General features: G+C 41.5%; 1 long non-coding RNA gene across 1 annotated transcript; it reads left to right on the top strand.

Annotated features, from left to right (window-relative positions):
- The first annotated feature begins 3,554 nt into the window (after window positions 1-3,554).
- LOC132490620 (uncharacterized) lies at window positions 3,555-11,811 on the top strand. Its single transcript, XR_009532579.1, has 3 exons — window positions 3,555-3,693; window positions 7,755-7,814; window positions 11,733-11,811. It is a non-coding gene; the product is annotated as an uncharacterized LOC132490620 (long non-coding RNA).
- The last annotated feature ends 15,458 nt before the right edge of the window (window positions 11,812-27,269 follow it).

Genomic DNA, 27,269 nt, shown 5'->3' with positions numbered 1-27,269 from the left:
TCATATGGTTTTTCTCCTTCAGTTTGTTAAAATGGTGTATCACATTGATTGATTTGCATATACTGAAGAATCCTTGCATTCCTGGGATAAACCCCATTTAATCATGGTGTATGATCCTTTTAATGTGCTGTTGGATTCTGTTTGCTAGTATTTTGTTGAGGATTTTTGTATCTATGTTCATCGGTGATACTGGCCTGCAGTTTTTTGGTTTTTTTTTTTTGTGTGTGGTACGCGGGCCTCTCACTGTTGAGGCCTCTCCCATTGCGGAGCACAGGCTCTGGACGCGCAGGCTCAGCAGCCATGGCTCACGGGCCCAGCCACTCCACGGCATGTGGGATCTTCCCGGACCGGGGCACAAACCTGTGTCCCCTGCATCGGCAGGCAGACTCTCAACCACTGCACCACCAGGGAAGCCCTGGCCTGCAGTTCTCTTTCTTTGTGACATCTTTGTCTGGTTTTGGTATCAGGGTGATGGTGGCCTCATAGAATGAGTTTGGGAGTGTTCTTCCTTCTGCTATATTTTGGAAGAGTTTGAGAAGGATAGGTGTTAGCTCATCTCTAAATTTTGATAGAATTCTCCTGTGAAGCCATCTGGTCCTGGGCTTTTGTTTGTTGGAAGATTTATTTTTAATCACAGTCTCAATTTCAGTGCTTGTGATTGATCTGTTTCTATTTTCTAGTTCTTCCTGATTCAGCCTTGGAAGGTTGTGCTTTTTAAAGAATTTGTCCATTTCTTCCAGATTGTCCATTTTATTGGCATATAGTTGCTTGTAGTAATCTCTCATGATCCTTTTTATTTCTGCAGTGTCAGTTGTTACTTCTCCTTTTTCATTTCTAATTCTATTGATTTGAGTCTTCTCGCTTTTTTTCTTGATGAGTCTGGCTAGTGGTTTATCAGTTTTGTTTATCTTCTCAAAGAACCAGCTTTTAGTTTTATTGATCTTTGCTATTGTTTCCTTCATTTCTTTTTCATTTATTTCTGATCTAATGTTTATGATTTCTCTCCTTCTGCTAACTTTGGGGTTTTTTTGTTCTTCTTTCTCTAATTGCTTTAGGTGCAAGGTTAGGTTGTTTATTTGAGATGTTTCGTGTTTCTTGAGGTAGGATTGTATTGCTATAAACTTCCCTCTTAGAACTGCTTTTGCTGCATCCCATAGGTTTTGGGTTGTCGTGTTTTCATTGTCATTTGTTTCTAAGTATTTTTGACTTCCTCAGTGGTCTCTTGGTTATTTAGTACTGTATTGTTTAGCCTCCATGTGTTTGTATTTTTTACAGATTTTTTTCCTGTAATTGATATCTAGTCTCATAGCGTTGTGGTCAGAAAAGATACTTTATATGATATCAATTTTCTTAAATTTACCAAGGCTTGATTTGTGACCCAAGATGTTATCTATCCTGGAGAATGTTCCATGTGCAGTTGAGAAGAAAGTGTATTCTGCCACTTTTGGGTGGAATGTTCTATAAATATCAATTAGATCTATATGGTCTATTGTGTCATTTAAAGCTTGTGTTATCCTTATTAATTTTCTGTTTGGATGATCTGTCCATGGCTATAAGTGGGGTGTTAAAGTCCCCTACTATTATTGTGTTGCTGTTGATTTCTCCTTTCATGGTTGTTAGCATTTGCCTTATGTATTGAGGTGCTCCTATGTTGGGTGCATAAACATTCATAATTGTTATATCTTCTTCTTAGATTGATCCTTTGATCATTATGTAGTGTCCCTCCTTATCTCTTGTAACAGTCTTTATTTTAAAATCTGTTTTATCTGATATGAGAATGGCTACTCCAGCTTTCTTTTGATTTCCATTTGCATGGAATCTTTTTCCATCCCCTCACTTTCAGTCTGTATGTGTCCCTAGGTCTGAAGTGGTTCTCTTGTAGATAGCATATATATGGGTCTTGTTTTTGTATCCATTCAGCCAGTCTATGTCTTTTGATTGGAGCATTTAATCCATTTACATTTAAGTTAGTTATCGATATGTATGTTCCTATTACCATTTCTTAATTGTTTTGGGTTTGTTACTGTAGTTCTTTTCCTTTTCTTGTGTTTCCTGCCTAGAGAAGTTCCTTTAGCATTTGTTGTAAAGCTGGTTTGGTGGTGCTGAATTCTCTTAGCTTTTGCTTGTCTGTAAAGATTTTAATTTCTCTGTCGAATCTGAATGTGATCCTTGCTGGGTAGAGTAATCTTGGTTGTAGGTTTTTCCCTTGCATCACTTTAAATACGTCCTGCCACTCCCTGGAAGGGAGCTTTCTAAAGCTACCCAGTCACTCCCGCCCCCTTCAGGAAGTTAATGCCAAACACATGGGATATTGAAAGCAAGCAAGTCCCTTGTTTAAAAAGACCAAACCCAGTCCTCCAAGCGGAAAGTGTTTTCTCAAGTGTCATGCCCTTTAAGTGGGAGAAAAAGATGATGCTAGGCAAGGGCCCCAGAAGACCCCATGATGACTAGAAGTGATGCAGACCACAGGGCTTCTGCAGAGACTGGGGGAGGGCCACAGAATCTCTTCCACCCAAGTCTCTACATTGCTGAAAAACTTTCATTGTTCCCACTTCCTGCAGGATGAACTGTCACCTTGGTTTGGGATTCGAGGTCCTCCCTTTTGGAGCTCAACCCTCCCCCTTTCTCAACTTGCCTAAAACTCCCCTCCTGGCTCCTGCCAAATGGGTTTGCAGCACGTTAAGCAGAGCATGCCGGCACCCACCTCAGGCTCTCACTTTTGTTCACATGAGCCCCTCCCTCCTTCTAACCACCCCAGCCTAAAGTGACCTTGCGTTCCCCTGGCCAGTTCCAACTGGTCTCGGAATTTACTATCTTGAGCTGTTATATAAGTCCTTCATTGTTAACTCTTCACATGTTCATTTCTTGCCTCTCCTACTAGATTATTAGGGACTGGAGGTCAAAAGCCATGTCCAATTTATCATTGCACGTCCACAATATCTTGCGCAGTGCTTGATGCCTCATAGATCTCAATCAACGTTTCTAGGTTTATTTTGAAGACTGACCAACTCTCTCTTTGTTCCCACCTTTCTGTTTGTACCAAGTTGGTCTTGAGCAAACAAACAGGAGTTTGCAGTGTTTTTCTCTCAGACTGTACTTGAAGTATAGCATTTCAGAGGATCTCTGCTGTCTCATTTGTTGAGAGTCCATTACATGCCGAGCATTATGATAGAGGCTTGCAGATAATGCCAGAAGAAATCAAGCTAACAGGACCCAAGTAGTAAGATCCCTAAAACTCTGGACCCAATTTCCCCAACATCCTCAAAATAAACAAATAAAAATCAGCAGTGAAAGCCACTCCTCTGGATTGTTCCCATCTATGAACACCTACAGAAAGCTGAAGGATCCTTAAAAAAAGGGACACCAGGTTGTTTCTGCTGTTGTTGCTACTGCTCCCACCATAATATATAATGGAGAGTCAGAAACAGGATACAGATCTGTCAACACATTCTTCTGATGTCACAAGCAGGCACTTTTACACTCAGGAAAAGGAGGCCGGGCGGTACCAGTGGAATGCAGCCAGACGTCTTATTTCCAACAGTTATCCCTGTCACTCTGGAACTACAGGAGTCTCACGACTGGCCCAGAGGGCCTGGGTCTTGCATACAGAAGCCACTGCTCTCAAGCCACATGCTAAAAGAATTTCTTCCATCTGAAGTCCTGCCTATAATTTCCAGGACATCCCAGATCAAGGTAGGGTCTTGACATTAGTATTTTAAGTTCCCAAGGTGATTTTCATGTGCAGCCAGAGTTGAGAGCCCCTGGGCTTTGGCTCTGATCTCCTGGGACACCAGAATGAAGCTTCTGGGTCCTGCCACCATCTCCATCCCTACGCTTTGCCCAACTCCTGGCCTGGAGCAATCCTACTCCTTCCTAAGCATAGACCGCAGGGGTTAGGAAGGTAGATGGACTATAAACATTCTATTCTCCCCTTACTCTCTCCACTTCTCTCCCTTCATCTCAGGTGTAGGTCCCTCCTCCTCCGTGACCCTTTCCCACACACCTCAGCCCACTTCGCCCTCCCTCTGCAACAGCAGTGATCCAACAGCTGCCCAGCACACACTCACCCATGTGAGGCGTGCAGCCCCTCGCATGGATATTCATCTCTCCCGAAATCACAAACTCTTCGGAGACAAGAGCCATTCTTTTTTTTTTTTTTTTAGTGGTTTGAGAGATGGCAATGTTTTTAAATTAATTAATTTATTTATTTTTGGCTGCTTTGGGTCTTCGTTGCTGCACGCAGGCTTTCTCTAGTTGCGGTGAGCGGGGGATACTCTTCATTGCAGTGCACGGGCTTCTCATTGCAGTGGCTTCTCTTGTTGCAGAGCACGGGCTCTAGGCGCGAGGGCTTCAGTAGTTGTGGCATGCAGGCTCAGTAACTGTGGCTCTCGGGCTCAGTAGTTGTGGTGCACGGGCTTAGTTGCTCCATGGCATGTGGGATCTTCCCCGACCAGGGATCAAAACTGTGTCCCCTGCATTGGTAGGCAGATTCTTAACCACTGCGCCACCAGGGAAGTCCAAGAGCCATTCTTTGAATGTCTTTATGCTCTGACAGGGATGAGCATGGAATGCTGTGTACACAGTAGACATAAGAGGTGCTTAAATTTAATAGAGAGAGAGAGGGAAGGGAATGAGAGAGGATAAATTCTTATTCAACAAATATTTATTGCACCTCTATCATAAAGCAGGTGGAGAAACAGTGAACAAGTGAACAAAAGATAAAATTTCCCAGATAGTGGTAAGTGTAATAAAAAATAATTAAACCAGGGTAAAGAGATAGGAAATGGATAAATAAATAAATAAATGAGTGAATTTATCAAATGTCTAGTAAATGCAAACTCCACAAACATTTAATTTACATCCACCCAGGGTTTTCCTCACCAGCTTGTACACAAGCAGAAGGGGGCCACTGAGTGTCTATATTATTTTGCTGGGGCTGTGGTAACAAAGTACCACATACTGGGTGACTTAAACAACAGGAATTTATTGTCTCAGTTCTAGATACTAGAAGTCTAAATCAAGATGTCAGCAATGGGCTTCCCTGGTGGTGCAGTGGTTGAGAGTCTGCCTGCCGATGCAGGGGACACAGGTTCGTGCCCCGGTCTGGGAAGATCCCACATGCCGCGGAGTGGCTGGGCCCGTGGGCCATGGCCGCTGAGCCTGCACGTCCGGAGCCTGTGCTCCCCAATGGGAGAGGCCACAACAGTGATAGGCCCGCGTACCGCAAAAAAAAAAAAAAAAAAAAAAAAAAAAAAAAAAGTCAGCAAGATTGATTCCTTCTGAGAGCTGTGAGGGATCTGTTCCAGGCCTCTCTCCCTAGTGTGTACCCTAATGACCTCCCTGTAACTTAATTCCCTCTATAAAGACCCTATCTCCAGATAGGGTCACATTTGAGGTACGGGGGTTAGGACTTCAACATATAAATTTTGGAGGAACACAATTCAACCCATTATGGTGTCCAAACAAAGTTTTCACCTTTCTATCAGGATCCACAGAGTTTACCACTTAAAGATTATTTTGTTCAGTTGTAAGCTCCTTGAGGGCAGGAACTCTGTTGTTCATACCTATCTCTCAGGTCACTAGGACCATTCCTGGCACATGCAAGATATTTCACAAATGTCAGATTGAATTCACTTTTATTCAAGAAAACCCAGAGTGAAGGCAAAGCCATTTAACTCAGGAAATCAAGAAAGGGTGATAGCCTACAGCAATTCCTGGAATTCTCTGAGTCAATGGAAATTATGTTTCCATGACACAGAATCTGTCTAGATTTCTTAATTAGGGGCATTTGCATGATGAGAGGAGACTTGTTTCTGAATAGTCGTTACTTTCTTCCTCTCACATCCATGGCCTCTGCTTCTGACATCAGAATTATCTGTACAGCAACTACATGAGTCACAGAGAGAAGGTCTGGCTCTCAGTAGGGGAATGAACAGCAGGAAAGAGAGCATCTTAAGATAGAGACCCCTTACCAAGATGTACAGGAGAAAAGGAGGACCCACAGCTCAGCCTCTCAGGTACCAAATGCAATAGAAACAGCAATTAGCTTTAACCAAATGTTTCCCACCTTCAGGATATGCTGCTACTTCCCTTCCAGCTGCTCAGTAAAGGTCTCCAAAGCTCCACACCAGCTGAGCCCCCCGCCCTCAGTCCTTGGACCAACTGTGAAAAGCTCAACATCCAACAACCCAGAAACAAGACACATGGGTGTGAGAGGTGTGAGCCGTTACCTCCATCCTGCCTGACGCTCACTGAGGTCTATTATGCACTTACATTGTTCCCTACAGACTTCAGATACAGCATCTCAGTCCAACCACCTCAGATTCTCTGAATGGGGGTATTTCAGACCTGAAGACATGCTTCCCATGTCTTCTTTCACCACTAAAAATGTTGAATGAAGATCTTAGCAAGGCTTTGTCAAAGTGGGGAGGCATTCTTAAGATCTATTTGTTCAGATAATCAAAAAAAAGAAGTCAGGTAGTTAAGCAGGAAAGAGTTCCCATGCTTTCTCTTCCACCTATAGCAGATGTTCAGTCCTCCAGGTTGGACACCAAGCAAAACCCTAAGAGAAACTTTTGGAAGATGATCCAGAAAGCTAAGGCATATCAATCCAAATTCCAGCCAATAATAAAGGAGAGAACATTTTCACTGCTGTGAAGAGGCTGCTGAAGAGCCACAGTGCCAGTGAGAACGGTTAAAAGCAATGAGGGGCTGTTAGTAGTGTCTCTGAGGGAATGAGACCAAATCCTTGGACCATACAGCTTCCCCCGGGAGCTCTGGAGAGAGGACTCTGGCAGCAAATGCACATAGCTTATAATTACAGGACTTTCGACCTTCACTCCGGGAAGTTGGACTGGATCCTGTAAAGGCCGGAAGGAATTTGTTTTCCCCTGTGGCCTAAGGCTTGAATTAGTGTTTCTCAAATGGAGAAGATATTTTCAAGATCTCTTTGAGATTTTTTTGAAATTTGGCTTTTTATTTTAGTGATAATATAAAAGCAAATTTTAGCTTGTTCTGAATCATCTGGATGACTTTTAGAATGTTCCATGAAACTTCAGTACCAAAAGTTGTGCTTGTGAATGTTTTCCTAATAAATGAAGCTCAAATGATATCAGGGCTTGCTGTATAAGCAAGGATTTTGAAATGGTTTGATTGTAAAAAAACTAGTGGGAGAATTGAATCATCACATGGCAGGTAGTAAATGTAGACGATTGTATTGTCCAAAAATGGGCTCAGCGATATTCCTGGTCTAAATGCTCTTCCAGAATCTTGTCACTATCCCCTTAAGAGGTAGAGTCTATATTTCCTCCCCTTTAACCTCAGTGGGCCTTTGTGACTGCTTCAACAATAGAACGTGGTCGAAGTGATGTTGCATAGCTTCTCAGGCTAGGTCATGAAAAAGTTAGAGCTTCCTCCTGGCTCTTTCTCTCTGAACACTTGCCCTTGGAACACAGCTCAGGCCCCATGGAGAGGCCACACATGGGTATTCTGTCTGGAAGACCCAGATAAGGGTCAGAAGCCAGCGTCAACTTCCAGGCACATGAGTGAACAAGCTTTTAGATCAGGGGTTAGCAGATTTTTACCTGTAGGCCAAATCTGACTTATTGCCTGTTTTTATAAGTTTTACTGGAATACAACCACACCCATTTATTTGTCTGTGGCTTCTTTTGTGCTTTAATGCAGAGTTTAGTAGTTACAACAGAAACTATATGGTCTGCAAAGGCAAAAATAATTTACTATCTCATCTTTTACAGAAAAAGTTTACCAACCTCTGCATTAGATGATTCCAGCCCCCGGTCTTCAAGCCACCCCAGGTAAGTCCTAGGGTGCAGACACAAGCTGTCGCCACCAAGCCTCAACCCAAATCAAAGATTTCTGAGCAAAATAAATGTTGCTGTCTTAAGCCACTAATTTTGGGACGGCTTATTTCATAGCAATAGATGATTCAAACAGTTTTATAAGCATGCTGGATTCAAGAAGACCTTGCCATAGCAGATGATTTCATATTCAGATTCTACTGCTTAGAGTTTATCTTTGTATGTACCAACTTGCAACAGTTCATTAGCAGCAAGTATAGTAAGTAATTACAATAAAGGATTTTTTTCATTCCCAACTCTATAATAAGAGTTAGATTAGATGCCTCCTTTAATTCAGATTTCAATAACATCACAATGCTAATCTTATCTGTAAGAAAAGATAATTTTACATTATTATCTAGTAAAACTTCTTTGAAATTGGTCTTCAAGACTTGCTTGCTGGCATCATTATGGTTAAGTGTGTGGTCTGATTATTCTGAACTATCAAACCAAGCTTTGATGATACTAGTGACATTCCCTATCACATATTTATGCAAACAGTTATTCTCTGCGTTAAAATAAAGTCAAAATGCAGACAAAAACTAAACATGGGCCCAGAACCAAAACTTTTTCTATTTTTAAACAACTTTGGGTCTAAAACTTTTGTTTTGCTAAAACAAAATATCATCTCTCACATTAAATTTAATGATATAGAATTTTGTGGATTTTTAGGTTCAGCTTGATGATTTGGTTTTCTAATTGCCTAACCTGTAAACAGAGCTGTACACATAGGATTCTATACCTACTTTTACACATACATACGTGTATGTGTGCGTGTGTGTGTGCAATGTCAGAATAGGCGACCGAGTATATCTGTAATGTGTAATTTTTCCTTTAAAAGAGGCCTGAACATATATAAAAGGACAAAGATTTTATAATTCTACTTATGTGAGGTACCTAGAATAGTCAAATTTATAGAGACAGAAAGTAGAATAGTGTTACTAGGGGTTGTGGGGAAAGGGGAATGGGGAGTTATTATTTAATGGGTGTGGAATTTCAGTTTGGGATGATGAAAGATTTCTGGAGAGAGATGTGATGATGGTTACCCAACAATATGAATGCACTTACTGCCACTGAATTTAACACTTAAAATGGTAGATTTTATGTGATTTCTATTTTACCAAATTAAAAAGAGAGAGAGGCCTCTACCTTACTTAAATATGAGAAATCCCAGCCCAAACTAAAAGCAGCTGAGGATCTCTCGGGGATCTTCCCCTCAAGCCTAGATGCTTAACCTAGACCTCCGAGGTTTTAACGCTCAGAAGGTGAAAAGAGCCCCTTTGGAAAGGGCACCAAAGAATCAGTGCCCCAGGAAAGAGCATCTCTCGCTCAGACTGAGGCACCCACCCCTTTTGGTAAGGGGCCCCTGACAGCCCCAGAGTCTGGGAGGGAGGAAGTGATTCCAAAGCGGAGCCGGACATTCTGAAAGGAGAAGGCCCCGCCCCCTGGCGGCGCGCCAAAATCTCAGCTGTAGCACATCCTTTTGTTTAACACCAAATGAGAACTCCTAGAAGGCGGGGATCTTGGCTCAACACTGGAGACTGAGGTACCCTTCCAACAAGTAGTAAAGAGAAGCAGCGGAGGAAATGCGATTATAAGGGAGATTTGAAGGTAGGCATTGAAAGGAATGATGGAGCACCTACTAGGTGCCAGACTCTGTGCTTTACTTTCTTCTTCTCCTTTAAATCTTCACAATAACACTAATTGTTTGTGTGTGTGTGTGTGTGTGGTACGCGGGCCTCTCACTGTTGTGGCCTCTCCCGTTGCGGAGCACAGGCTCCGGACGCGCAGAGCTCAGCGGCCATGGCTCACGGGCCAGCCGCTCCGCGGCATAAGGGATCTTCCCGGACCGGGGCACGAACCCGTGTTCCCTGCATCAGCAGGCGGACTCTCTACCACTGCGCCACCAGGGAAGCCCACACTAATTGTTTTTAACCTCCATTTTGTAGAAGACGAAACTAAGGCCGGCCGGGGAGATGAGCTAACTTGCCTAAATGGAGGCGCAGGTCCTAAGAAGCCAGGATGTCTGGCTGTCAAATCTCTGGGCCCTGCCCCTTCTGCTTCCTTGTCGTAGCCTCCCTGGCCTCTCTCTCTCCTGCTCTGTAACGGCTCTACCTCGCTATAGCCTCCTCATCCGAAATTACCTTCTTCGGAGGCTAAAAGGAGCCCTTGGGCTCTCTCTGAGTAATGTAAGGATTTGGCAAACAGTAAGGGACCCTGGAGAAGTGGAGTCTGGGGGAAACAGTAAATCAGACCACCCCCTGCTGGCACCAGAAGAAGGCCATGCCAGGGCCCCTCGTGGTGCCAGAGGAGACACCCCACATCATTCGGGGGCACTGATATGAATTCTTTCTTCAGAGTGTTTAACATTGCTGGTGCACCTGGGGACAAAGCCCTTCTGGAAGAAAATTAGGCATGCTAAACATTCTTCATAGCCAAACAGCACAGCAACCCTTTCTAGCTACACTGTTTGAAAATAGCTCTAAAAATAATATCATGAGTAGCTTCTATTTGCCCCTTCCCAGGAGAAGGTAAACAAGTAAAATCAAAGGCAGCTGCTGCTCCAGCAGCCTCTTCCTGTATTTGTTTCTTCTCTCAGGGAGGACCCATCCCCCCCCCACCCCACCGCTTTTCCTACCCTCCACGGTTTGGCCATCAAATTTGGCCATCTCCTCCATCAAATTAGGCATGGGCACAGCATCCGCCACTTGACATTTTTTCAGTAATTCTTTACACTTTAGTATGAATTAATTTCTTGTGTATACTGCCCGTTTGATATTTTCATAGTTGAATCAATATTCTCCAGTAACCAAACTAAGGGGCTAGGCCCTGGAAGAGGATAGAGGAAGTTATGCTAAATGACTTGTAGAGGCCATAATGATTCCACACCTGAAGAGACTACAGATGCCTCGAATGGAGCTCACACTTGTGGGTTTGGGCCACTGGATGGCAATTACATCCATCTCCACTATTGCAGCCAGCCCTGGACAACAGGCCTGTCCCTGGAGCACTGCAGTCTGACTGCATGTCTTTCTCGGACAAAGATCTTTGAGAAGCTCATAAACACCCTTTCATTACAGCAATCACCTCTTTCTTATCTACCTTTAACTTTACTAGAAATACTTCTAAAATCAGAGAAACATTAAAAATGAAAAGAGAAAACCCTTATACCTCAGTAGGAGATAAGTAAGCAAGAGCCTTCCTTATGTTGTGTGCTTTGGAAAACCTTGGTCCCAGGGACTCCTCTTTGGAGCTGCCCTCTCTTCCCAGCCTTCCTCTCAAGGAGCCCTGTCAGGATACTCCGGTTAGGCTACCCTCCCGTGCCTCCTTCTCCACCTGGAAAGGTCCTAGCTCCCATGCCCCTCTTCTGTGAAGCCTTTTCTACATCCTTTCCCAAACCTTAGCCCCACCCTCTCACCAGATATGTTCAAAACAGTGACTTGTCATAAGACTTATAAAGCGTTAACTCATCATTCCATCATTACTTGCCCACGTGTCTTCCTTACTGGATGGCAAGTGTCTAGAGAGCAGGGACAAGGTTTTATTCATTTCTGATTTTCATAGTGCCCAGCCCAGCGAGCTGCCAACCACCACCTGGACAGCAGGTGGAGACTGAAGAGAAGAGAACGCTGTTACCTTCTCTGAAAATCCCAGCTGTCAGAACTAAGCATTATCCAGTCACTGGGCAATTTCACATCATCTCTTCTGCCCTGTCCTAGGGCCTAAAGAGCTGAATCACTAGGTGGGTGGGTGAGGAATGGGGTGTGTTTAGGTGAGGATTTGAGGCGGTATATGCGCTGTGGTGTGGAAATGCTGACATATGGCTGGGTTCCTTTTGGACGCTAATCAGTTCCCTTATCTCTGCTTGCTCACAAGGAAATGTCATCTGTCTGGGAGAAGTGGCCAAGTGGATGAAGGCCATTTCCGTCTGTCTCAAAGCTGACTTCCTTTCTAGCTGCAAGAAAATTGTCCATAGAAGGACACAATTTGGAATTATGTCCTAGAACATCTTCTTCCTTCAGAAGAAGGAAGACTTCCTTCAGAGTCTTGTTACTCAAAGTATGGTCCTCAGAGCAGCAGTATTAATATCACCTGGAAACTTGCTAGAAATGCAGAATCTCAGGCCCCACCCAGTTCTGCTGGATCAGAATCTACATTTCTACAAAAATCCCCAGGTGATTTACATGCACAATAAAGTGTAAGAAGACTGATCTACAGCACACCTTGAGGCCACAGTATTTCATAGTGGGCGTGGTGTCTCTGTCTCGTGGCAAAAAGTCAGGGTCACAGTGGGATTAGTCAAATTCTGCACGCTTTAGGTGTTTAACAGAAAGCCCATTATCTGGCAATGTTCGGACATTAAACAGCCGGGACAATTCTTTAGTTTATTAGGAGTTAACTATAAAGCCCCAACTGGTGGCAACCTGTACTCCAGACCATGGTCTCTGTCAGGCTTTCAGAATATTCTTCAACATTAACCAGGCCATGATACCTGTGATCACCTGGCATAGCATATAGACCAGGTAAAGACAAAATGAAAGTTTTCTCATAGGCATTGAAGAACCACTGCAGTCCAGGTGAGGTTTTCTCAGTAACTGCATCAGACAAGTCTGAGAATTAGCAGGCCACTTGGGGTGGGAGTGAGGGAATCATGGGACCTGTGGAGAGTTACAGCCTGGGCTTACTTGAGTGATATTCACGAAGTCTGAAGAGGCCCCTAACTAAACCGTCGTCAACCCCAGGAATCCTCCACAGGGCAGTAGTCCCAGCAAGGATGGCCTGGGGCTGACCTCAACCACACTTTGCTTTCTGTAATTGGGGCAACACCCTGTTCCCAGGCCTTCTGGAGGTCAGATGAGTAAGGGGTCAGAGCAGAACATGTTCTCAGGGATGATGGGAATTGAGTCCACCTGGGAAAGGAGGCCATGCCATTCATGCAAGTCTACAGATTGCCAGGGTGCATCCCTGGTAGAGGAACATCTGTAGGGCAAGACAGCATGTGGCAGCCTGGGGGTTAGGTAGCCAGTGTGTTCATGGCCAGCTTAATGTGAGGACTCTCCTGAGGGCCTGCAAGGCATTGTGCAGACTTGACAGTAAAGCCCGAACTGGCCTCAGGAGACAGGCAGAGAATGAGCTGTTGTGCTAAGCAAGTTCTAAGAAACAGAACTAAGTGAGGCAAAGAAAGGAAGCATACTTTCGTAAGTTTTAATAAAGATACAAGGTAGAAGTGGAAGAAAATGAGATCCAAGGAGATAAAAATAGAATGGGATTGGAACTGAAGACCTATTCTGTTGACAACCCAATTTCACCCTGAGCTGACCTTGAGTGTAGAGAGCTTGTATTGTTTCCTTTCTCCTATTTACCTTTCTCTTGGTATGCAGGAAGTGACTCCTTGCCCCTTTTCTCCCACTCAGGTCCTAATAGAACCCTTTCTTCCTCTGTCTCCAACCCCATTGGCTTTCCTGACAGAATCTGCCAACAGTCCCTCGTGTGGAAGCCGTCACTGACCCATGAAGTGTCCTGTCAGAAACTGTTCCCAGACCAATGTGAACAATGTGTATACATTTTACATACATACATATATATGAATATGTATATTTTATATGTAAAATTTTATGGTAACAGTTTAATAACATTTTAATTTTTAATATTTATTTTGTGGTAACAGCTTAATAATAACTATATATAGTTGTTATTAAACTTTTTATTCTTTATTTAAACTTTGTTGTAAAACCACAAAAATTACCCATAACCCCTTCACCTAAATACAGGTATTTTATCTCTCTATCATTCCTGTGTGCCTTAAAATGACAAACATATCTGAATATAACCCATGTTGCCCCAGGCCACAGCTGTCTGAAATAAAATAGAGTCACAGTAATGGTAAAAGTGGCATTTCTCAGGCTTTGCTGTCACCTTCAATTTTGAGAAATCTGACCACTCTCAAAGTCCACCCACCTATTTCTGGGAGTCCCTAGGCTAAGATGGGGGTGGAGGTGGTCTCTTGTATTTTCCCAAACAAGGTTTTTTCTGTTACAGAGTGATCTTTCCCATCCATCCTTCTACCCCTCTCTGTTCTGAAAGTTTTGGTGTTACCTCCTGCATGTCTCTACATCCAAACTGTAACTCCTTCCCCGGTATCTCCACCCCATAGGTAACTATGCCCATTATAGATTTAGAGTCATCTCAAAGGCCCCCCCGCCATCCCTTTATCTCTGCATGGGGCTCTCAATGTCTTACAAGCCTCTGGACCTCCAACATGATCTCTGAGTACTAGGTGAAAAGGCAGGCTGAGTGAATGATGGGATACCGCACTTGGAATCATACAGTGAGACACACTCCTGGGCAGACCCATGGTTATGTGTAATCACCAGTGCTGCAAAGGTAGCTCCCCATCTAGAAAGCCTATTGGGACTCAAGTGATGGAGGGTGGTGTTAATGTGGGAGAGAATCTTAAAATTGCTTCAGTTAATTATTTTAAAACTTACAATCTCCTGCTTTGATGCTTAGTGGTAACAAATGGCGATACACCTCACAACCTGACATCACCATTAAGAACTGGAAAGCTGGGGGCCTCCCTGGTGGCGCAAGTGGTTGAGAGTCCGCCTGCCGATGCAGGGGATACGGGTTCGTGCCCCGGTCTGGGAGGATCCCATATGCCGCGGAGCGGCTGGGCCCGTGAGCCATGGCTGCTGAGCCTGCGCGTCCGGAGCCTGCGCGTCCGGAGCCTGTGCTCTGCAACGGGGGAGGCCACAACAGTGAGAGGTCCGCATACCGCAAAAAAAAAAAAAAAAGAACTGGAAAGCTGGGACTTCCCGGGTGGCGCAGTGGTTAAGAATCTGCCTGCCAATGCACGGGACACAGGTTTGAGCCCTGGTCCGGGAAGATCCCACATGCCACGGCGCAACTAAGCCTGTGCGCCACAACTACTGAGCCTGTGCTCTAGAGCCCATGAGCCACAGCTACTGAAGCCCACACACCTAGAGCCTGTGCTCTGCAACAGGAGAAGCCACTGCAATGAGAAGCCTGTGCACCGCAACAATGAGTAGCCCCCACTCGCTGCAACTAGAGAAAGCCTGAGTGCAGCAATTAAGACCCAATGCAGCCATAAATTAATTAATTAATTATTTTTAAAAACTGGAAAGTTGGATGGTTTTTGCTATAGGAATTCAAAGTATTGATTCAACTAAGCTGAGAGTCAGAGACGTCTCCGCACAGAACATGAGGTATGAGCCCGGTTTTTAGAGATAAGTAAAATTGATATGGGTAGGAAGAGCTGGTGAAAGCTTATTGTGTGGAGGAGACCGTATGAACAGAGCCCGGAGGCAGGAAAGCACAAGCCTTGTTCATTGGCTCGTTTGGCTTTAACTATGGGAGTGGGAGATGCAGCTGGAAAGATAGATTGCCACATTGAAGAGATGTCTTAATGCCAGCTCAGGAGTCTGGATTTTTCCTAAAGGCACAGACAGATATTGAAAGATTTTGTGCACATGAATGACATGATGAAATTGGCATTTTAAAGAAAATTGTTCTGGTGTTTGTATTCAGAAAATATAGGAGAGAAAATCTGAAGGAGATAAAGACAAATATACTTATTGTACCTAGGTCTTTGGATTTCTTTGAATCTTGATTTAAGTTGCTTGTTTAAATATAGTTATAGCTAATTTTAGTGAATATTGAATACATATTTTTAAAAAGATTTTTTTGATGTGGACCATTTTTAAAATCTTTATTTTATTTGCTACAATATTGCGTCTGTTTTACGTTTTGGTGTTTTGGCGGTGAGGCGTGTGGGATCTTAGCTTCCCGACCAGGGATGGAACCTGTACCCCCTGCATTGGAAGGCAAAGTCTTAACCATAGGACCACCAGCGAAGTCCCCTGTAATGTTCTTGATAAATTTTAAAATGCTACCTATTAAAGTATAGCTGATTTACAATATTGTATTAGTTTCAAGTGTACAGCATAGTGATTCAGTATTCTTACAGATTATATTCCATTAAAAGTTACTGTAAGATAATGGCTATAGTTCCCTGTGCTATACAATATATCCTGGTTACTTACCTATTTTACACAGAGTAGTCTGTATCTCTTGATCCCACACCCCTAATTTGCCCCTCCCCCTTCTCTCTCCCCTTTGGTAACCACTGGTTTGTTTTCTATATCTGTGAGGCTGTTTCTGTTATTTATGTTTGTTTATTTTATTTTCTAGATTCCACGTATAAGTGACATTGTATGATATTTGTCTTTCTTTGTCTTATTTCACTAAGCATAATATTCTCTAGATCCATCGATGTTGCTGCAAATGGCAGAATTTCATTCTTTTTTATGGCTAACATTACAGTGTGTGTGTGTGTGTGTGTGTGTGTGTGTGTGTGTATACACACATCTTCTTTATCCATTCAGTCTGTTGATGGGCATTTAGGTTGCTTCCATATCTTGGCTACTATAATTAGTGCTGCTATGAAGATTGGGGTGCATGTATCTTTTTGAAATAGTGTTTTCATTTTTTTCTAGGTATCTACTCAGAATTGGAATTGCTAGATCATATAGTAATTCAATTTTTAGTTTTTTTTAACCTTTTTTTTTTTTTTTTTTTTGGTTGCACCACATGACTTGCAGGATCTTAGTTCCCCAACCAGCAATTAAACCCAGGCCCTGGCAGTGAAAGCGCCGAGTCCTAACCACTAGACCATCAGGGAATTCCCCTTAACTTTCTCTTTCTGATAGTTCATTATTAGTGTATAGAAATGTGACAGATTTCTCTATATTAATCTTGTATTCTGAAACTTTACTGAATTTGTTTATTAGTTCTAATAGTTTTGGGGTGGAGACTTTAGGGTTTTCTATATAAAGTATCAGGTCATCTACAAATAGTGACAGTTAGTTCTTTGCTTCCAATTTGTACACTTTTTATTTCTTTTTCTTGTCTGATTGCTGTGGCTAAGACTTCTAATCCTATGTTAAATACAAGTGGTAAGAGTGGGCATCCTTGTCTCATTACTGAATTTAGAGGAAAGGCTTTCAGCTTTTTACCATTGAGTGTGATGTTGGCTGTGGGTTTGTTATAAATGGCCTTATTATGTTCCCTCTATACACACTTTGATGAGAGTTTTTATCATGAATGGATGTTGAGTTTTGTCAGATGCTTTTTCTGCATCTATAGAATTGATTGTGTTAATTTTATCCTTCCTTTTGTTAATGTGGTGTGGCACACTGATTGATTTGTGAATGTTAAACCACCCTTGCATCCCTGGAATAAATCCAACTTGATTTATTTGAATCTTGTTCTAAATTGCTTGTTTAAATATAGTTATTGCTAATTCTAGTGCATGTACCAAGTACATATTTTCTTGACAATTTAAAAATTTATATTTTTGATGGCAAAAAAAAAATACTGAGTGATGGACCTAGAGTCTGTCATACAGAGTGAAGTAAGTCAGAAAGAGAAAAACAAATACCATATGCTAACACACATATATGGAATCTAAAAAAAAAAAAAAATTCTGAAGAGCCTAGGTGCAGGACAGGAATAAAGACACAGACGTAGAGAATGGACTTGAGGACATGGGGAGGGAGAAGGGTAAGCCTGGACGAAGTGAGAGAGTGGCATGGACATATATACACTACCAAATGTAAAACAGATAGCTAGTGGGAAGCATCCACATAGCACAGGGAGATCAGCTCGGTGCTTTGTGACCACCTAGAGGGGTGAGATAGGGAGGGTGGGAGGGAGACGCAAGAGGGAGGAGTATATATGTATTTGTATATATGTATATATATATGTATATGTATATGTATAGCTGATTCACTTTGTTATAAGGCAGAAACTAACACACCATTGTAAAGAAATTATACTCCAATAAAGATGTTAAAAAAAATACTGAGTAGAGAAGCACTCTTCGTGATTCCCTTAACCATGCTTATAGGAAGCTCAGCTACTTAAAACATCAGACGAGGGCTTCCCTGGTGGCGCAGTGGTTGAGAGTCCGCCTGCCGATGCAGGGGACACGGGTTCGTGCCCCGGTCTGGGAAAATCCCACATGCCGCGGAGCGGCTGGGCCCGTGAGCCATGGCCGCTGAGCCTGTGCATCCGGAGCCTGTGCTCCGCAATGGGAGAGGCCACAACAGTGAGAGGCCCGCGTACCGCAAAAAAAGAAAAGAAAAGAAAACAAAACAAAACAAAAACCATCAGACTATATATAATCTACCTATTGGTACATTAGAATAAATAGCTTCTAGTAACAATAAATTCATCAGAGAGATTGTAAAAACGGCAGGTATTCTGAATTGAACTTTTGTTTAGCAAACCAGAAAATGTGAGATAAATGTGTTTCAAATATGAAAGGTACATAAATTCAGATGACTTCATAAATTTTTTTCCTCAAATGTGTAAAATATGTTGTGCATCTATTTTTCCTATTTACAAAAATAGTGGTATTTCTTAAAGTGCTTACATTGATGTTAGACTTTTATTTTGGTTTGGTTTGATTTGGTTTGGTATGGGTTGGGTTTTTTGCTTTGTTTTGCTTTATTACTTTTTGCCTTTCTATATTTTCCCTACCTGTGAGTCTTGATGGGAGCAAATCTTGCCTTCCACTATAGAAAGTGGAAGTGCAGATTCTCACCTTCCAGCTTCTTTGACCTTGAGCATGGGAGCGTGCTCTAAGATCAGTCAAACAAATGTGAACTCCCTGGACTTTGAAGCAGGGGTTATTGTCACAAAGAGGCATGTGTCCATTTTGGTGGCAGGTGAAGGCGGAAGAGCTTCTAGTCAGCAGCAGTGGTATCCAGCACTTAAAGCTGGGCAGCACTGTGAGGTTTGGTGGCCAGGAGTTAGTGACAGCAACAGCAGTGTCCTTACCAGAATGGTTCCAGGTGCAGTTTGGGGTCCCTGGTTATTGCCTTCCTCCTAAACTTGGTTTTACAGACTGCCAGGTGGTTCTGTGAGTTCTCAGTATGCTTTAAATAAGTTCCTTTTCCATTTACATTAGAGTCGGTCAGCCTCTATTGTTTGTAGGAACCTTGGCTGATATATATAAGTTCATTGTTTAAAAAGATTAAAAAGAAAAAGAAAAGAGAGAGAGAAAAGGCAAAAACTAAAATCACTCATAATCTCCTTTATGATAACATCCTTTAACATTTTATCTCTAAGGCCATTCAGAATTTGTTTCATACATCTGTATACATTAAAATTCACATATGCACATGTGTGCACACACACGATTACTTAAGGTGCTTTTAGATGCAAGTAACAGAAACTTCAACTCAAATTGTCTGTAACAGCTGCTATTCTTGGCTTCCTGACCTTCAACCTCACCTAGGCCTCAAAGACTGAAGAATACAGACTGACCTTCTAGCCACCCTTAATGATCCAGGCTGGCCTGATCCTATTATAAATCTACCAATATCATCTCATAGAGCCAGGAGATCCTGGACTCCACTAACCACAGTGACTGCCTCCTGACTGAATGTAGCATCAGCAAGCTGTCTACCAAGGCCCAAGCTTTGTGGACCAGCAGAGGCTCACCCATAGGGGAAACCTGAGGGCCTCTAGTAGAGCTCTGCTGTGACAACAGCTTCCTGCCACATCATCTGGATCTGTAACACCCACTCTGGTTCTCCTCCCTAGTCTCTTTGCAACTCTTCCTGCTCAGATCTAAGAGTTTCAAGTGGATCTTGATTCCCATGCTTGTCCTTTCTTGGGCCTGGCATCTTCTATGGTTGTCTTGAATTCTGGCCCTGGACCACCTTTAATTTCACTCTTTCTTCATAGACTTTCTACCTTCAATTATTCTGTTGCCTTACCTTAGCTAGCTCCTGACTTGTGATTTGGTGTTTTGGGTCCCATTGACAGATCCTGGTCAGGGTTCTTGGTCAAAGTGTCATTTATCCTTGTACCAATGAGTACCCTATAATTCCAGCAAGCTTGGAACAGGAAAGTAGCAGAAAAATCATCAAAATCTGGGTATTATATCAACAGAGGCAATCTGGGAAATTTATGCGCCAATTTTTGTTTTCCTCTTTGCAGTTGTCTATACTAAAATTTCATGTATTTTTAAACAGTGTTATAACTATGACCACATCCAATCCATTGACAACTAAATAGGGTTTGTCCATATTATTAGCATAATGATTTTTAAAGTATATTTTAAACCCAACTGACCATTTTTTCCCCTTTTATGGGGTGGCATGAATTGTTCTAATTGATATAAGAATAGAAAGAAAGAAAGATTGAGAGGTCAAAACTCTACCAGTTATTGGGTGCTGTTAAGGGCCACTCTCTTTTAGCTTTTAGGGAGCTTTAATGAGACCAAGCAAACACCAACATCTCCCCCACCCACAGACTGAAGTTCCGTGAGTTTTAGTTGGGGAGCCAAAAGGTAGAGGAAGAAGGGATGTAGGATAAGTCTGCAGTGGACTCTACTGCATACTCAGATGTCTCATGTGAGATTTGGGAGGTGGGGAAGAGAAGGAGAGAGAGAGAGAGAAAGAGAGAGAGAGAGAGAGAGCAAGAGAAGTGAGCTCCATATTGGGTCAGACAGAACAACACAGGGAAGAAAGAGCTGCCAAAGGGGAGATGAAAACAACACACTGGAAACGAGAACTGAAGCCGTGAGCATGACAATATGAGCTTCCTGCCCCTGCTACCTGAGGATGGCAGAGTGCCGTGCGGCCTCCTCAGAATGCAGGCAGGAAGTGGAGTAAGGGACCGGCCCTTTCTTAAATCTTGAGGGACATAATCATCTCTGCTGACATCTGGGTTTAGGTGTTGAATATTTTCATCTCCTACAATCTACTTTCAGGAACTTGTCATCTATCGCTATCTGTATTTTGCTGCCGTAAAAGGAGTTACCTACCCAACAGAGAAAAGCACAATTAAATAAATTTACTTCTCATGAGAACTGACTTTTGAGCACTTTTCAATTGTCCTCAGGGGCCCACTGACACTAAAGTCAAATAATGCTGCCTGAGAAATCTGCATATTTAAGTTGGGCAAGTACCTTATACCTGCCCATCTGCCCATAACGTCCAGAGAGACTGAGAAAATATGAAAGTGTGCACATCTGACAGTGCAAAAGTGAATGAAAGCAAAGTGTGTCCTACATTATAAATGACTGAATGGGTAGGTGAGTGAGTGAATGAGTAAACTTACCCGTCAGAAAATTCTTTCCAAGAATAGAACATGTTTCTTTCCTTCTTTTCCTAATTGAGGCAAATCTGCTGATCTGATCGCTCTTCCAACCCTGATCATATCAGTGTGCGTTTAAATTGTTTACCTAGTGTGGTCACCTCACAGGTCCTGAGTCAAATGCCCAGGAGAGGAGTTATTTTCCCAGCTTTAATGCAGAGGTCAAGGAATCTTTCTTATTATTTCCTATGAGTCCCTGCCTGCCCTGTCACTCTCAGTTCAAGGCCTGGATGCCCCTAATATACATGCTGAGGGTCACCCTGTTCCTGAGCTGATCTTGATCAAGGCAGGAGCCTAGCTCCATCAGCTGGTGGGTCCTAGACAGAATCTTGTCATTTGTTGTGAGTTTCAAGTGGGCCTTAGCAACCCACGTGTAACTACGCTACCGCATACCCCAACATGCCATGCTTAGTCGTCTGTACTTGACCTCCTCCTGTTTGCCCAGATTTCTGCCCTGGATTCTGGTCCCTTTGGCTAGAGTCTCAACTCTTTACCTGGATCCCAGCAGCGCATTCCCATACCGCACCCCACCCCTGCACTCCCAGACTCAGGCTGGGCAGGGATTTGAATAAAGTGAACTTGGAAAGTTATGATCCTGTCCCTTCCTGACTTTAAGTGCTAGCATTGCCTGGAAAGAATTCCCATCTGACAGAGTGACCTCCCTTAAGTATCAATATGGAAGTGAGCAAACAGTCTTAATATGATATCCCTGTTTATCTAGGCAGATGGGGTGTGAGTGGGGCTAATACCAATCTGGTAGGTAAGATATGGCAGCAAACAGTGACATTCCAAGTCAGATGGTTGCCATCTGTAGCAGTGGTTTAGTTTGACACCATCTGTTCATTCTTGGCAGGTATAGTAGCTGGGTCTCAACTCTTGGAAAAAGATGGATAAGAGCTAGACCTTACTTAATTGGGCTGAGGTACATGGTAGGTCACCAGTTTTAACAGGCTACCAGCTTGCCAGACAGGGAAACTCAAATGGGTGCCTGCTTCTATAGATTAGTTCATCCCAGGGTGGTGGAGAAGAGGGCAGAGTTTTTCAAACTGTGGGTTTCAATGAACTAGTGATTTGATATCAATTTAGAGGGTCTCTACAAGCATTTTTTAATGAAATGAAATGCGTAGAATAGAACAGAAGGTATCAAAGTATACGGAATGTAGTAAAGGGTATGTTTTATGAAACTTTTGCTTCCGTTACATAAGCTTTATATGCACTAACTATCTCTGAGATATGTAAGTAAAGGGGCAGTGGGAGATGGAGAGAGAGATGTATTTTCATTTTCAGTTTGAAGTTTTAACACATTCAGAAAGTGAAAGTATAAGCAATAAACAAATATTTGCAATAAATATAATGGACAAATCTCAATACTCAAAATAAATTTTAAGTCCTATAAGAAAACCACAATTACATGAAGATAGATATGCTGTTACATGTTATTGTTGCTAACCGCAACAAATTGGAAATGATTTAAATGTCTATTAACGGAAAAATAAATAAACTAGGGTTCATACCACTTTGGAGAATTATATAGTAGTTAAAAAGAATGAGGGAGATCTATATGTACCAATATGAAAATATATCTAAGATGTATCCTTCAATGAGAAAGTAAGTTCCAGAATATGTACGTTCTATCAATTTTGTATGAGTGACAGTTTATTTATTCAGCAAATATTTATTGAGCAGCTACTAAGTGCTGAACACTATTTTAACTATTGGAGATCTAGTGAAGAATGAAACTGACAAAACTCCTGATTCTATGGGTCTTAAGTTCTAATGGTGGAGACTGAAGCAAAATAAATGTTTCCTAGTATAGAAGTGAAATGTACAATGGAGAAAAATAAATCAGGGAAGGAGAGTAGAGAGTCTTGGGCAATGAAGTTTGCAATTTGAAATAGGAGAGAGACTGAAAGAGGAGAGGGAACAGGCCATGTGAATACTGGGAGAAGAGCTTTCCAGGCAGAGGGAACAGCGAATCAATCGCTCTGAGGAAGGAGAATGGGTTGTTAAAGGAAAAGCAAAGACCAGTGTGGCTGTAACAGAATAAACATTGCTTTCATATATCGAAAAATATTGATATACACATATGTAATAAATACTTAGACTCCATGGGCAAGTAGACAATGGCTATGACAAACTCATGTGAGAAGAAATAGAACCTCAAACCAACATTTATAACATTTATGTAGCTTCTCTAATACAAAAATCAAATATTCGAGTCAGGTATTCTTCCCAACATGTTCCCTTGCCATATGTCTGCCATACAGATTGGAATTGCCTGTATCTTCAACTAGTCTCTGAGCTTTGTGAGTGCAGAAACTGTTTCTGTGTCTGTTGTATTTACAGTTTTATCTCTGGAGTCTAGCACTGTTCCTGGCACTCATGGGCACTCATAATGGCCTCTGTTACATGCTGTTTACCACATGCCAAGAAGAGTTCTAAGGGCTTAACTCATTTTATCCTCACAATATACTTTTGAGGTAAGTACCATTATTGTTGCCATTTTAAACATAGGGTACTGAGGCAGAAAGAAAGTACGTAACTTAATGAAAGTCCTATATCTGAGCAAGAATTTGAACCCTGGCAGTCTGTTGCCAGAGTCAACATAAACCATTATAATGCCTTTTAATAAATATGTTTAAGAAATTCATCAGGAATGAGATTAAACAATATTTATCAGATTAAAATAAAAGCAATAAAACCCCTTGCTGGAGGGGCAACAGGGTAACAGGCACACTGTCCATTCCTCAGAACACAGTGACTTAGAATCTTTCTGTAGAGCAGCCTATACAGGTAAAAGTATTAAAACTGTTTGTCTTTTGATGTACAACTTCTTTTAGTAATGCTTGAGGAAATAATTTAAACCAAAAAAGTTGTTTGAATAATGCTATTTATATCTGCACCATTAACAACAGGAAAAAACTGGGCACAATGCGATTGTCCTGATTTGACGACTGGTTTTGCAAAATATAAAGTAAAATAATGTAAGCATATAACTATTAAAATGATAACTTGGTGATCTATATTTGTGTATCTGACTGTACATATGAAATAAACCTAAGTGGAAAAAGAACCAAACTAATATGTACACAGACATTAAAACTATGTATTATACTTTTGCTATGACAAATAAGGACCAAGAGATTTATATAAATAGTTAGCTCTGTTAGCACAATAAAATCTTTGTGCTTTATTTCCATAAAATTTTTAAAAATGTGTAATAACAGGGACAGTGATGTGTATCATCCCTTAATAAGGCTGAATTCATGAAGCAAGGTCTATAAAGATCATTTCCTCTAAGAACCAATTCTAGAGTGTTGGTACCTGCCAATATGTATTTACACATCCAAGCTTGGGGTTAGGATTGTAGAGAGGTTCTTTCAACCCTGCTCCTAGGTGTAGAAAACTTAATTCAGTCTTTCTAAATCAGAATTGCCACGAAAGTGACCCAAGCCTCATCTGTATTTTGAGAAAAAACTCTAAGGAAATTCTGATAAACAGCTATGTTTGAGAATAATTGCAATGATACCTTGATATATATATATATATATATATATATATATATATATATATATATATATATATATATATATGCCTGTTTTCCATAACCCCTAAAATAAAATCTTTTATTTTAGCTAATTTGTTAAGTATGAAGTGTTATTTCCTAGCTGATGTGTTTACTGAGCATATTCATGAAAAGGCATCATTAAGGTGCATACTTTTTAAAAAGCAGCAGAAAATGCTAGCAAAAGCCTAGAAGCAATCTAAATATTCATCATTTTCAGACTGGTCAAATAAATAATTGTCCTTTCACACAATGGAAAACTATGCTGCTGTTTAAAAAAATGAAGCAGAACTCTATGTACATATAGAAAATGTTTCAAAGATATATTGTTAAAAGATAAATGTGAGATACAGAACAGTGTGTCCATTGTGTTAGGGTTATGCCTCCCCCATTTCCCCAGTTTGTATGTTCATAGATTACCTGTGGAAGGAGACACCACGAACTGGTAACAGAAGTTGCCTCTGGGTACCAGACTTGGTTGATTGAGGTTACAGTGATTAGGTAAAAGAGTAGATTGACTTTGCTTTGCACACGCTTGCATTTATTAATTCTTAAATAATAAAATAGGACTAATTAGGTTCAAATGGAGTCCCAATCTACCTAAATTTCATGCATTGTTAATTGTTGCCAAATTTTCTGGGGTGTCAACCCAGATCTAAGTTTGGCACTCAACTACAGATCTTTTGCAGGCCTCTTTCACGTCACTGCTTTGGTTTCTAGGGCTGTTCTGTTGGTCTTTCTTCCCGTGTTCAGCTCTTAATTAGTTGTTTGTCCTGTTTTCTCTCTGGGAATATATCTATTCCTGTATTTTGAAGCATTCTCATTTCAACTACCTGGGGCTTCCTGGTGGTGTAATCAGCAAGAGAAGAGGCCTTTGTTCTCTTTCCACTGACCTAATGAGGTCAGAGAGGCACCCATCAAAGCAAACAAACAAACACACCTCAGAGTCCAGTACCATCAGAACACTCAGCACCATCTTTTCTTATGGTCTCATCCAATCAGGAATTTCTTTTGACAACCAGAATTTCTTCTAGCAAGCTTCATGAATCCTACCAGGTACAAATACTTCTGTGCAATGGAAAAATGCAACTTTTTTATTGAGCCATGAACTGACTTCTGAAGATTCCCTGCAAGAGATTTCAAGAGGGCATTTAAAAGATAATTTGAACATAACATATATCTGTGAAAAATGGTATATCCAAGCTCACAGAAGGTACAGCAAACGTCAAGAGTAAACCCTAATGTAAACTATGGACCTTGGTTATTATGTGTCAGTGTAGGTTCATCAATTGTAACAAATGTACAACTCTTGTAGGGGATGTTGATAATGTGGAGGCAATGCCTGTGGGGGGTAGGGAGTACATGGGAAATCTCTGTACCTTCCTCTCAATTTTGCTGTGAACCTAAAACTACTCTTAAAAAAAAAAAGATAGAATCTAGTTAATAAGTTGAGAAACAAAACTACAGAAAATTTTGGGTTTAATAAACTGTAAAAAAGCTTGGAAAAATAGTGATATATTGGATTGCCTGTATGTAACACTATCCATAAGCATTTAAATATGTAGTTTGCTTATAATTTCCCTTTTTTTTTTTTTTGCGGTATGTGGGCTTCTCACTGTTGTGGCCTCTCCCGTTGCGGAGCACAGGCTCCGGATGCGCAGGCCCAGCGGCCATGGCTCACGGGCCCAGCCGCTCCACGGCATATGGGATCCTCCCAGACCGGGGCACGAACCCGTATCCCCTGCATCGGCAGGCAGACTCTTAACCACTGTGCCACCAGGGAGGCCCATATAATTTCCCTTTTTTGAAGAAACATCTCACAGCCTCAGATTATCACAGAATCATCACAGCCATAAGAAAACTGAAGAGGTCAACTAGTTTCTTCTTCAGTGAAGGATTAAAATCACTGCCACACTATTCATAGCATGGGGTCCTCTGGAACTTCTAGACAGATACTTTCTCTCCCAAGGCAACCATTTCCGTTTCTTAATGGTTCTCACTATTAGAAAGTGGGTTTTGTTTTTTGTTTTGCTTTGTTTTTTTAATGTCAAGTCACTTTCTGTCTTCTGTAATTTCTACCCTGTGATTCTTACTTACCTTCTACCTAGAGGAAAAAAAAAATTGATATGATCTTGATAGGAAATAGATGGTATGTTCAAAATAGATGACTAAAGAGAGTTTGATAAAAGGACCATTTACAAAGATGCCTTTTTCCTTTAGGATCAGGAATGAGACAAGGATGTCCATTCTGTATTCAACATTGTATTAGCACTTCTAGCCAGTGCAATACGACAAGAAAAATAAATAAAAGCATTTGGATTGGAAAGGTAGAAATAAAAATTTCCTTATTTCTTACAATGAATGTGTGCTGATGATGAATTCTTTCAACTTTCAGCTTTTATGTTTGAAAAATTCTTTATTCCATCTTTGTTTTTGAAAGATGTTTTCCCTGATATAGAATTCTAGGTTGACAGTTATTTATTCCCTTTCAGTATCTTAAAGATATTGTTATACTGTCCTTTCACTTATATTGTTTCCAACAGAAATTACCTGTCATTCTTATCTTTGTTTCTCTCTTTAAAACATGTCTGACTTCTTTTAAGCTTTTATCCTTACCACTAGTTTTGAACAACTTATTATGTGTCTTCATGTCATTT

The sequence above is a fragment of the Mesoplodon densirostris genome, chromosome 5 (genome assembly GCF_025265405.1).
Source record: "Mesoplodon densirostris isolate mMesDen1 chromosome 5, mMesDen1 primary haplotype, whole genome shotgun sequence".
NCBI classification, from domain to species: Eukaryota; Metazoa; Chordata; class Mammalia; order Artiodactyla; family Ziphiidae; genus Mesoplodon; species Mesoplodon densirostris.
This window is presented reverse-complemented; position numbering and strand designations above follow the sequence as displayed.